Source organism: Amblyomma maculatum, chromosome 6 (assembly GCF_055883805.1).
Source record: "Amblyomma maculatum isolate TAMU_Amacu chromosome 6, ASM5588380v1, whole genome shotgun sequence".
Taxonomy (NCBI): domain Eukaryota; kingdom Metazoa; phylum Arthropoda; class Arachnida; order Ixodida; family Ixodidae; genus Amblyomma; species Amblyomma maculatum.
The window spans coordinates 181,257,372-181,270,161 of NC_139349.1; the positions used below are offsets into that span (position 1 = coordinate 181,257,372).

Consider the following 12,790-nt stretch of genomic DNA (forward strand, 5'->3'; position numbering starts at 1 on the left):
CCGGAGGCGGACATTCGGACGTTTCCCGGAACATGCTTGCAGGGCCCGCTATTGGTGTAAAAACTTGCCAATAACATTTGTGTAAAGCTCAGCAAGCATGTGCCATGGAAATTTCAGTCACATACTAGTGCTCAATGCCTTTGTCGTGAGAGTAAAGCAGACAACAGAATATGCAACAGGTTCAAGTTTCCTGTTGTCTGCTTTACTTTCACACACAAAGCACTGAACAGTAGTGTGCAATTACAACTTCCATCAAAGAGGCACATATGCTAGCTGAGCTTTACACAAATGCACCATTCCTGAAAACATGCTAAGTGCATAGGCATACCAGCATGCGAGGTTGTAAAAAAAGCATTTTTTTTTTCTTTATTGCAAAAACTGCATGCATAAATAGTCTACACTAAAAAATATCGATGTTAAGGAATGGCATGGTAAAATGCAGGCCAACTGGAGTATTAAGAATCTACTTGAATAATTTTTTTTAATTATCCTTGGCCGTGACAGCTCTTCCCTTGGGGAGGTGGTGAAAGAAAAGGTGTTTATTGAAACCTAATATTTCGGAATTAGCGAGGAGATGATCAAGTTCTCTGTGGGCGGCCTCCGCAGGCCGGGATTCCAGGAGCAATTACTATCCTGTGCATTTGCTCGATCAGCTGTTGCTGGTCTTTCAGGCCTAAGATGGAAAGAGCAGGTTGGGCTCCTCCTGCAATAGAAGGGAAAATGAAATTCAAGTTATCTGTGCTGAACTTTGATTACACATCTCCAAGAGCAACTGTCAGTTTCTCTCAATTGCTTTTTCCAGATGGCACTGTACGCATGCATCTCCATTCAGAACTGTCACATACTATATAGAAAGGTCATATAACTGCAGCAAAACCCATGCAGAATAACAAAAGATACAAACGTAGTTTGACCAGAACCTGGCATTAAGTATTTTAATGTTTTTATGTCGTCTCTTTGAACATGCCACTCTGACCAAACATGGCATGTTATGCTTGCTGCTATGCGCCCTCAGCAATGCCCAAGACATGGAGTGCACATGCAGAGAAACTAAGCATAAAGGATGCTGTATATGAACATAAAGCACAGCCAGAGCATTGCAATATTACACAGGTACGCATTGGCGGCAGAAACCTGCATTTTGAGCGGTTTAACAGGCAGATTTCTAAAGTCATTGTTCCTGCTCTGAAAAGAAGTGATCAATAATAACATCATTTAAAATTGTTACCTTTTTGTTCTGTAAAGTGCACATTTCGCTGGTTTCCATGTACCCTCTACCGAAGACATTCCCTGGGCGTGTCGGGGGTATATCGACATCAACATCTAGGCTACAAGCGTCTAGAAAGCGTCTCCTTAGAGCAGCTGCGACGAAGTAACTTATCTGATAACATGTAAGCTGCTGCAGCAGAATAAAGATAGACATTTGACATGTGGCTAAAGCCCAATGTGGAAGCATAGCCCGCCGCAGTGATTGCGCAGTGTTCATGCTTCTACAAGAGTTAAAAGTAAAGTTATTTGTTTACCCACAGCGCTATATGTGACATTACAATAGCAAGGCTTAAAGTTACACAAAACACAAAAAGCTGACAAACACAAGCTCCTGATGTATTACCGGCAGCATGCAGCATGGATGTTAGTTACTGAAATATGGTTGCATAATTCTGGCAACCAGCTGTGCATGTATGTCATGGATTTCTCAACTACGCACAACAAATTACAAAAAAATAATGGTATTTATAAATGCAGCCAGCTGTTCACAAGAAACACCAGCTTTTTTATGGGGAAGGTAGTGGGCGCCAAAGAAACTGCCCCTGTAAAGGCACCTAATTTGCCCCTATGTAATATCAGGGACAAGTGTGTGGACTACACAAACTGCAATCAAAGCACATAACTTTCACATCGACCAGGAAACTCGGACCATACTTGTCGATGTGAAAGTTGAACGTTAGTTCTTTCATGTGTGCAAGAGAAATAAGGTCACAATTCGTTTACATCGCGATTCTAGTCCAAAATCTAGACATACTGTCCAGAGACTTTCGCCCCCGCAGTATAGGCCAACACTTGGGTAAGAGATTAGTAAAAGAAGTGCATAAAAGACATTAGTGCATTTGGACAGCCATAGCTATAAAAATGGTATTGACATTGGAGTACTGCCTTAAGGCGGGGCCTAGGGCATTACAAAAGCAAGAGTTAGTGTCCGCTGGTCCTCATTTGAACGAACAAAAAGAGAGGGGGGGGGGGAAGAAATCTACCTCAACTACATGTTTTGAGTGACACCAAGCCGCAGTTAGTATTAAAGATATCACACAGTTTTGCGGAAGATTTGGGAGCGCTTTGCTGCTTTCTTACAGGATTGGACAAAAGAGCTCACCATCTTCAGAAAGGCACGTTATATAGAAATGAAAATAGTGAATTTACTGCATCTGGCCACAACAACTTGCACACGGAGAGGAAGATGAATTGAAAATTTTATAAATGAATGTACGTATTTACAACAGGTGAAACAATGACCATCTATGCCGAAGAGGAAAGAGATCAAAATCTAGCTCAGAACGAGTTCTCCAGGCCGCGGGGCCGTTTCATTAACTTCGGGACTCCGCCCACATTTCTCATCCCCAATAAAAACGAACTCACACATGACTGGCTAACAAACATTTTGGCATGTCTTTCCACTTTCATAAGTTCTTCATCCTCTCCCTAATACAAGCAATGCAACAGGGACAACAAATTCGTTTCACAACAAACGGAATTTAGAGAATGGACCTCGAAATGATTGGCTCACTAGGTCACATACCAAACTCTCTCCCCTAGGAAAAAAAAAAAGAAAAAAAAACTAGAACCCATCAAAACGGTGTCCCACGTGCGCAACCATTGCCCAAAGCTTGCATCCTTGGCGGCTCCTTTTACAGGGCAATTATTGCAATTATTGGCGTCCGAGTCAGCACCATTGCGGACCACATCAGAATAGCCAACCCACATCCTCCCGCTCCACATCATACCGTCACTGTTACACACTTGCCCTTTTTCAACGCCGCCATCTCCCACCATTGTTGACATCCAGGGTTGGAATCCTTAACGAGACCCTACTCAGCGTACCTGCACTGAATAATTGTCACTTTTATGGGCTCCCCAACAAGGAAGAGGGCCTTACACCCTTCAACCTGACAGTGTTTTTTCTTTGAACGATAAGCAGTTCTTCCAAAAGAGGTGCTCGTTTCAAAGCTGTGCTGCCTCCGGGTGATGGGTCCAGTCAGAGTACTAAGGACCCCTTAGTACGCTTAGTACTAAGGACCCCTTAGTTGTATATTGTTCGTAAAGCTCCTTAAATAAAAATGAGCCCCCTACATGACACAGCAACGAGAACAAACTGCCGGCCCCCGCGTCTTCGAGTGCGACAGCAAAGTCCTCGGAAGAGGGGACTTCTTTCCCTCTCTGCCTACGTTTCCGTTAAGCACTGTTGCTGCTGTAGCTGCCTCTCTGTGCGCGTCTCTCTGCCTCCTGTCCGAGGGCAAGTGGGAGACGGCCGCAGCTGGGCATTGAACAGGTGACCCAAAAAGAGCAGACCCAAAAAGAGCAGTTTTGATAATGCCTATACATACATGCACTCAGAAATAAACCTGCAGTTGATAGTTTGCGCACATCTGTTCTGTGTCGTCTCCGATTGTGTCCCAGTTCCTACGTAAGCGCAACAATGCACAGGAATAATAATGGTGCCTAGCATACCCACCGATCCCTTACAGAAATCATTAAAGAAATGAAAGCAACACATCAGATAACGCTACAATGTTTCTAAGTGCAAAGTCGACAACTCCAAGTCATATAAATATATGTACATCTCCGCACATTAACTAGACAGAAACAGTGCAGAGTAAACTAATAATTCAGTGTCTAGCAACACTATTAAAAGGGGATAAAGGCCACGGGGGGCTACGATTATTAGTACCGTTTTGCCTTTAAACTACAATAACATACTTGTTGCAAGACGCACCCTTGGTTATTTTTCTGGCATTTCTGAGGGGGAAGAATCCGACTTGTCAGTAGCATGTATATGAATAAGAATCCTATGACAGTAAATGCATCAGATTTTCTGGAGTGGCTTTTCTTTGCTGACCACATATGAGGTGAGCTATAATTTATCCAACTTGGCCTAGGTTTATTCTATGAATAACAAAGCTATAGCAGGTACACAGTCGTCCACTCAGGCTGAACATGCGAGTGCGTGGCATGCACTTTTTGAGATGCCACTGCATCCATCGCAGCTGCACACCATAGCGAAGAGGCAGACAGCGTGAAGTACCAGCCTCTAGTCCCTCTACCACCACTGGGGTCCCAAACTAGGGACCCCTTGTTTTTGTCAGGACAGGCCCCCTCAGGGTCAGCTAGTGAGTAACCTCCTGTATTTGTATCTGATGGCAATGTTTTCGACCACCACCCACAATACGCAGCTGCGCATCATAGCAGTTGTGAAGCAACAGCTCCTGATCCTTCTATGCATAAGCCACTTTGCCTTGATGCATGCTTGCGCACCATAGTAAAGAACCTGTATGTGAGGGATGCGGAGAGGAACTAACAATAAATCACATATTACTTCCATGCACTAAGCTTGAGAAATTAAGGAAAAAATATTTTAAACGTCTTTACAATGAACAAATCCCGTTTCATCCTAGCCTGCTTTTGGGAGAAGACACACTAGTAGAAACTTCTCATGTTTTTAAATTCCTAAAAGAGGTAAAGCTCCTAAGCAAACTTTAAAATTTCTCATCTACAAAATAAAAACACCTTGCTCTTGGTGCATGATAGCCTCAGTTGCTTATGCGCCAAAAACCCAACACAACACGCACCATAGTAAAGAGGCAGACGACATGACGCAGCAGCTCATGGTACCTTTACACATGAGCCCCCCCATTGTACTTCGATACGCACCATAACAAATATACAGACTACGCCACACAGCAGCTCCTGGTCCCTCTATGCATAAGCCATCTTGCCTCAATACGCACCTGCGTACCTGAGTGAAGAGGCAGATGTGAAGCTGCAGCTCCTGGGCCCTCCATGCACAAGCCACTTAGCATCAATGCACGGCTGTGCACTGTAGTAAAGAGGCGAAGGACGTTAAGCAGCAGCTCCTGGTCCCTCTACACATCAGCCATTTTGCCTCGATGCGCATCTGCACACCGTAACAAACAGCCAGATGTGACAAAGAAGCTCCTGGTTTCTCTACACATAAACCACTTTGCCTCAATGCACGTCTGCACACCGGAGCAAAGAGGCAGATGACGTGAAGCTGGAGCGGCTGGTCCCTCTACGCACAAGCCACTTAGCCTTGATGCATGGCTGTGACGGATGCATTGCTATTTTGCAAACTGCATGCCACACATTCCCATTCAAGCTAAGAGTGGACGACTGTGTAAACGTAAAATACAGGTTATTTACTTCAATGGACAATGACAAAAAGTAACATGGTGGACAATGTAAAAAGAATTTGCTGCATAAAGTTTGTTGAAACCAGTTCTACATCCTACATGTAAACAAGCTAAAACCTTAATGTCGAAGGGATGTCCTGTGTGTTTAAAATCACCACGCTCAAACAACTTCAACACTGACAATCATGATTCAATATTAATAATATAGATATGATACAATACTCACTTTTAGCCATACCAAAGAAATGAGAATGCAAAGGGATGTTGCTGTTTTTCCCTCGTGGATGACAGTTTTCCAGGTTCAAAATGCTGCTTCCTGTTGGCCTACGAAATCGGCTACAGCAAATGGCATCTGAAAAATTTTTGGAAGCCTCATGCTAGTCTTCAACAAGAAAAGCATTGCCATACAGGAGCAGAACACAAATACTTTTACAACACACTAAAAGCACCAACTGCGGTGCTGTTTTTAGGATGACTAGGTAGAGGTTTTGCTGTAGCAAGCCAAATGTTAGCCTTCAATAAGGAAAGCATTCCCATACAGAAACCGAACACAAAAACTTTTACAACACATTAAAAGCATCAATTGCACAAATGCTTGTAAGATGACCAGGTACAGGTTTCTGCTATAGCCCACATCATGTGACCAGCGGTTATCAGAAGCCTTGTATGTGAGCATGATGCCCTAGATTCAATTTATGGCTATCACTGTATTAACAAGCATGGGTTTAAAGCTACTTTAATATGATAATCTAAGAACATGGTAAGAGCTTTCAATGTGAGACATAAGGCCAGTATCATGCACTATAAGGTGCTGCTGGCTCTAGTGTAGCTTTGGCATTATCTCACTGTCAATAATGCAGTGAAGTTCTGAGGAGCCTTTGAATATCTGTAAGGACAAAGCAACAACAATTTTGTTTTCATCTCACTTTTGCTCAGCTCGGTCTTTTTTTCTCTCTTTTTTTTTTTTTAGAGCCCGCGGCTTGCATGGCCTCCCTGTATGCCTGTTTTGTATAAAAGAAGGCGTTGCAGGCACCAGAGCTCACAGCCCAACTGTATCGCGGCGGCGGTATGTCAAATTCGTGCCAGAACAGCGCAGAACAACGGGTCAAGAAAAACCCAAGTGCTGACTTTTTCCTCTCATCTCCTTGTCCGGTTGTTCTGCGCGGTTCGGTCCCACATGCATAACCAACATGCGCAAGGTGCTGCCTTGGTTTGTCAAAGCTGAATGAGTGTACTAAACCATTAGTTATTTAGTAGCTACAGCACAGTGTACACAGCCGTTCCTTCTAGAAACTGTAGTTGCTGTAAAGATCAAGAGAGAAAGATCAGCGGCTGTCCATTAAAAAAAAAAAAAAACTCGCGACGTTTTCACAAGTGTAGGCATGTCGCACGATAGGCTCGAGGAGTGCAAAAGTTTCTGGTATAGTTTTTACAACCCAGTACGTTGCGCATGGTTAACAAATTAACTCCTTTAAAGCTCGGGCAGGCACTCCTTTATCAGAGACAGAGAAGTTGCGCGGCTTACTGGCGCAGCGTCCAGTAATGCCGAGAAAGATGGGCTGCACTTTAGTTAGTCGGCGCGGAGCCATCCTGTCAGTCTCGCCTAAAACATTCGACCGTTCGGCTGCTGTACAGAGCTGTTTCCTTACCCAAAAGCTCACCACTATCGGTGCATCGAAAAGTTCCACTAAAGAAACAAACGTTCGGTGAAATACTTACTTTGGAATCGGCGGGTGAACAAAGTGTGCCAGCCGCACCAAGCCACAGCAAAAACAATTCTAGCAGTGCATTACAGCCGTAGGTATTTGTAACTGCGCAGAAAATGCAGAACACGGAAACTTGAAGCCATCTTCCATGACTAAACTTCAACTTGTCAGGTGGATTGGATTGGCTCATTTCAGATTTTTTTTTTAGGATAGGTTCGGTTTCGTTCTTTTTGAGCTTGCTGCTTGCTGCGTCTATTCAGCCACTGATTAAAATTTCACCGAAGCATCATGATAGAAAAATGTTTAATGGTCATTTAACTTTTAATCAAAAATTTTTGATGGAAGAATTCAACGACGAAACATGCGGAAAATAAAAAAAAACTTTTTAATGGAAACGCTTTCTATCGCATCGATTCGCTCTGGCATTATATAATGCAGACTTGACGGCATTACTGATTTATACGCAGTTCAGACGAGCACGACGACTACAAATTATATCATAGCCGTGTAAAAGCAAATCCAGTGGCGGACGTATGGCGGCTGTCCGCTGGGCGAACGGATTCGACCATCCGCTTTCGTACGTACGCCGGAATTCCGGCGGACGTCCGAAATCGGCCGCCGAGTTGCGGCCGAGTTCGGTTGTCCGTCGGACGTCAGTGGCCGTCTGGGAAGGCCTCTCCCATATTTCTCCAATTAACCCAGTTCTGTGCTAGCTGCATCCACTTGACCCCTGCGAACTTCTTAATCTCATCCGCCCACCTAACTTTCTGCCGCCCCCTGCTACGCTTTCCTTCCCTTGGAATCCAGATTGTTACCCTCAGCGACCATCGGTTATCCTCTCTTCGCACAACATGTCCTACCCATGTCCATTTCTTCCTTATTTCTACTAGAATGTCGGTAACTTGAGTTATTTCTCTGACCCACTCTGCACGCTTTCTATCTCTTAATGTTACCCCTACCATTTTTCGTTCCATAGCCCTCTGGGTTCAGTAGCGTGGTTTTTTGGGCTTGTTGGCACATTATTCCAACACACTATAGCGCAGCAAAAGACGAGGACACAAGAGCGAGAGACGAACACCACGAGCGCTACCTGGGTTGTCCTCAACTTAAGTAGAACTCTCTTGGTTAGCTTCCACGTTTCAGCCCCATAGGCTGAAACGTGTATGTATACTGCAACTGTTGTATACTTTCCTCTTGAGCGATACCGGTAAGCTGCTAGTCATAATCTGCGAGTGCTTGCAAAATGCGCTCCATCCCAATCTTATTCTTCTTGTTATTTCCTTTTCATGGTCCGGATCAGCGGTTACTACCTGTCCTAATTAGACATATTCGCTCACTACTTCCAGTATTTCGCTACCTAGTGCAAACTGCTGTTCCTTCCCGAGGCTGTTGAACATTACCTTAGTCTTCTGCATATTGATTTTCAAGCCTACCTTTCTACTTTTCCTGTCTAGGTCATCAATCATTATTTGCAGTTCATCCCCCGAGTTGCTTAGCAAGGCAATGTCATCAGCAAATCCCAGATTACTGAGGTATTCTCCATCTACCCTTATCCCTAACTGCTCCCATTCCAAGTCTCTGAATACTTCCTCTAAACAAGCTGTGAATAGTACTGGAGAGATTGTGTCTCCTTGTCTAACACCTTTCTTTATGGGAATTTTGTTGCTTTCTTTATGCAGAACTATGGTTGCTGTGCAGCCACTATATATATCTTCCAGCACTTTCACGTACGGCTCGTCTACCCCCTGATTTCGCAATGCCTGCATCACCGCCGAGGTTTCAACTGAGTCAAATGCTTTTTCGTAATCAATGAATGCTATGTATAAGGGCTGGTTATATTCCGAGCATTTTTCTATCACCTGATTGATGGCATGGATATGATCGATAGTAGAGTACCACTTCCGAAACCCTGCTTGATCCTTTGCTTGATTGCAGTCTAAGGTTGTCCTGATTCTATTAGCGATTACCTTAGTAAATACCTTATACGTAACAGACAGTAAGCTGATTGGTCTGTAATTTTTAAGGTCCTTAGAGTCCCCTTCCTTGCGAATGAGAATAATGTTTGCATTCTTCCATGGTTCCGGTACCGTCGATGACACCAGGCACTGCGTATACAGGGTGGCCAGTTTTTCTAGCACGATATCCCCCCCCGTCCTTCAGCAAATCTGTAGTTATCTGATCCTCTCCAGCTGATTTCCCCCTTTTCATAGTTTCTAGTGCTTTCTCGACCTCGTCATTCGTCACTGGTGGAACGTCTGACTGTTTTTCCCTACCGCCAATCTCATTACGGTCCTGACTACTTTGGCTACTGTAGAAATCTGTATAGAACTCCTCGGCTACTTTGACTATCTTTTCCATATTAGTGATGACGTTGCCCGCCTTGTCCCTTATCGCATACATCTGGTTTTTGCCTATGCACAAATTCTTCTTTACCGCTTTAAGGCTTCCCCCGTTCTTTACAGCATGCTCAATTTTCTCCATGTTATACTTCCTTATATCGGCCACCTTGCTCTTATTGATTAGCTTTGATATCTCGGCCAATTCGATCTGGTCTGTTGGATTGGAAGCTTTCATACTCTGGCGTTTCTTATTCAAATCTTTCGTCTCCTTTGACAGCTTACCGGTATCCTCTCTAACTATGCTACCGCCTACTTCTACCGCGCACTCATTAATGATATCTCTGAAATTATTGTTCCTTGCCTCTAGGGTAATGTCACCATCCTCAGTTAGAGCTGAATACCTATTCTGTAGCGAGATCCTGAACTCTTCTGCCCTCCCCCTCACCGCTAATTCGTTGATGGGTTTCTTTCTTACTAATCTGTTGCGTTGCTTCTTCAGATTTAGGCTAATTCGGGACCTCGCCATCCTGTGGTCACTGCATTGCACTTTCCCGATTACCTCTACATCTTGCATAATGGCGGGGGTTGAACACATTATGAAGTCTATTTCATTTTTAGTCTTTCCGTTAGGACTTTTCCATGTCCATTTCTGGTTCTTCCGTTTGCTGAAGAAGGTATCCATGATTCGTAAGTTATTGCGCTCTGCAAACTCAACTAGTAACTCCCCCCTGCTATTCCTAGAACCAATGCCATAGTCACCTACTGCCTTGTCTCCTGCCTGTTTTTTCCCTACCTTGGCATTGAAGTCGCCCATTAGTACAGTATACTGCGTCTTTACTTTTCGCATTGCCGATTTTACATCTTCATAGAAGCTTTCAACTGCCTGGTCATCATAACTACATGTAGGTGCATAGGCCTGTACAACCTTCAGTTTAGGTTTGGTTTGTGGGGTTTAACGTCCCAAAGCAACTCAGACTATGAGAGACGCCGTAGTGGAGGACTCCGGAAATTTCGACCACCTGGGGTTCTTTAACGTGCACTGACAACGCACAGCACACGGGCGCCTTGCTTTTCGCCTCCATCGAAAAGCTGCCGCCGAGGCCGGGATTCGATCCCGCGTCCTTGGGAACAGTAGTCGAGCGCCGTACCCATGCGCCACCCCGGCGGGGTAACCTTCAGTTTATACCGCTTATTAGGCCTAATTATGATGCCTGCAACCCTCTCATTAATACTCTAGAATTCATCTATATTGCCCGCTATATACTTATTGACAAGGAAACCTACTCCTAGCTGTCGCCTCTCTGGTAAACCTTGATAACACCGTACATGCCCTTCCTTCAGTACAGTATATGCCTCATTCGGCCTCCTAACCTCACTAAGCCCTATGACATCCAATTTCATGCCCTCTAGTTCCTCTAACAGCACTGCCAGAGTCCTTCAATGCTTTTCTGGTCACGAAACTCCGCCGTAACGCTATGGGAGAGCTTCATATGTTGACCGCGCCTTCCGCGAGGCGGCGCCAGGTGTACGATGGGGGCCAGCGATGGGAACATCGACACGGGCAGAGCCCTTTTTGAGCGCGACGTCGCCTGTGCGGCTGCTGTTATTTTCGCTCCTAAGTTTGTTTTCATTCTTACAGCAGTGAATGTGACACGTTAGCCTGCGACGCCGAAGACCGGCTGTGTGACGGGTTGCCGTTCTGGATACCGAGGCACGCAACAGAAGGCCTCGCTGTTCTGTTTACCGAGCGATGCCGAGCAGCGTGATAAATGGAAGCGGGCTATACCAAGACGGGAAAGCGGCGGATTCACTTTCGCCTCAAAGCATGTCCGTGTCTGCGAAAGGCATTTTGACCCCACTGATATTATTCGGATTGACGATTGACAGCCGCACTGCCTCCGCTGGTGTTGGCTGTGCATCGCATTATGTGAGCACCACAGCAGAGGTGGTGCACCTTTTCTTAAGCTTCCGCCTACATTTCTTTACGTGCGAAGAAAACAAACGTTTCCGGGCAACAAAGCGGTCTGCATGCCCAGCAAGTGGTGGCAGGAAGCCTTCCTAATAGGGGCCCTTCTGACAGCCTATATAATGTGAGCATCGCTGCCATCTTAAGTTTTTTTTTTCTTGAACACCTGGTTGGTTGGTGTCTCTGAGGAGCAGGTGTGCTCTATATTTGCTAACGTAAAAACTTGCTCATCTTCGTATTATTTGTAAATAGCTACATTCACATTTTGTATCCGTGTCTTATGTACACATAATAAATGATGTGTGTTTTTCAATGGCTTCTTATTTTGCCTTTTTTAGTTGAACTTTAAGCATTTGTCATTAAATGTTCTTTAGTATCAAATTATTTTATTTTTACTACGAACACGTTGCCGTATATTGAATAGAGTTTCTCAATATATTTTATATTTCCCTTATTATCACTTAAATTTTAAAGAATCATCTACATCTGTATCTCAGTGTTGTTTTATAGACACGGGAACTTTTCTTGGTGCCTATAGCCAGCGTCGTCTTCGCCAGCGTCTTCATCATCGTCGCAGCGTGAAAAAGTAAAACTATAATGGCTTCAGCATCTGAATTGGCCACCTTCGCAAGTGTCAGCAAAAAAAAAAAAAAATCTCCGAAATAGCGTTCTCAAAAGTGCGGCTGCTGACGTCATGTGCCGCGGCGTTTTATTTCGGTGGCATTGAGCTTGCAGTGTTTCGCAATGCCAGTCATAAGCATACCTCTTTATGCACTCTGAAGCAAGGTCGGCCCAGATCGTCGCAGCGCAGCGACAAAGATATATTACTGACCTTACGCTAAATCTTCCAGAGGTGGCATTGCACACAAGTTGCAGTAAAAAAGTGCGTAAAAGTCACGTACCACTCATGTACGAGAATCAGTTTCATAACAAGCAAAAAGCAAGGGCGTGTTTCATCAGAAAACGGCAGTCAGCAGGGTTTGCTAGCGGCCACTGTCGATGACAGGGTTTTTAGTATTTTCTTGCTGCACCCTTGCTTTTAGGTTATGAGTGAAGTAGCGTTCACGAAAAGCCCAGCAAACAACTCCCAAAAAGCGAAAATACCAAGAGAACGCGAGCTTGCCGGCCGGGAAACCGCTGCGTACAAGGCTCGCGCGACCGTTTCATGCCCCCACTAGACCAGCTGCGCCCCCAGCGGCACGCGCTGTCCCTATATGAAACTTTGGCCGGAGTTTCGTGACCATAAGGGCATTGAAGGACTATGGCACTGCTAAACTAGCTTCACTAGCTAGGGTTCTAGCATTAAACGTTGCCAGGGTCAGTTTCCAATGGCGGCCTGTCCTGCGGAGCCAGGCT

At 44.8% G+C, this 12,790-nt stretch overlaps 1 long non-coding RNA gene across 1 annotated transcript; it reads right to left on the bottom strand.

Moving 5' to 3' along the window:
- Nucleotides 1–256: 256 nt before the first annotated feature.
- Nucleotides 257–7,477, bottom strand: LOC146187500 (uncharacterized). The gene is made up of 3 exons (XR_014707934.1): nucleotides 7,143–7,477; nucleotides 5,650–5,775; nucleotides 257–703 (listed from the first exon to the last, which is right to left on the bottom strand). It is a non-coding gene; the product is annotated as an uncharacterized LOC146187500 (long non-coding RNA).
- Between the last annotated feature and the right edge of the window lie 5,313 nt (nucleotides 7,478–12,790).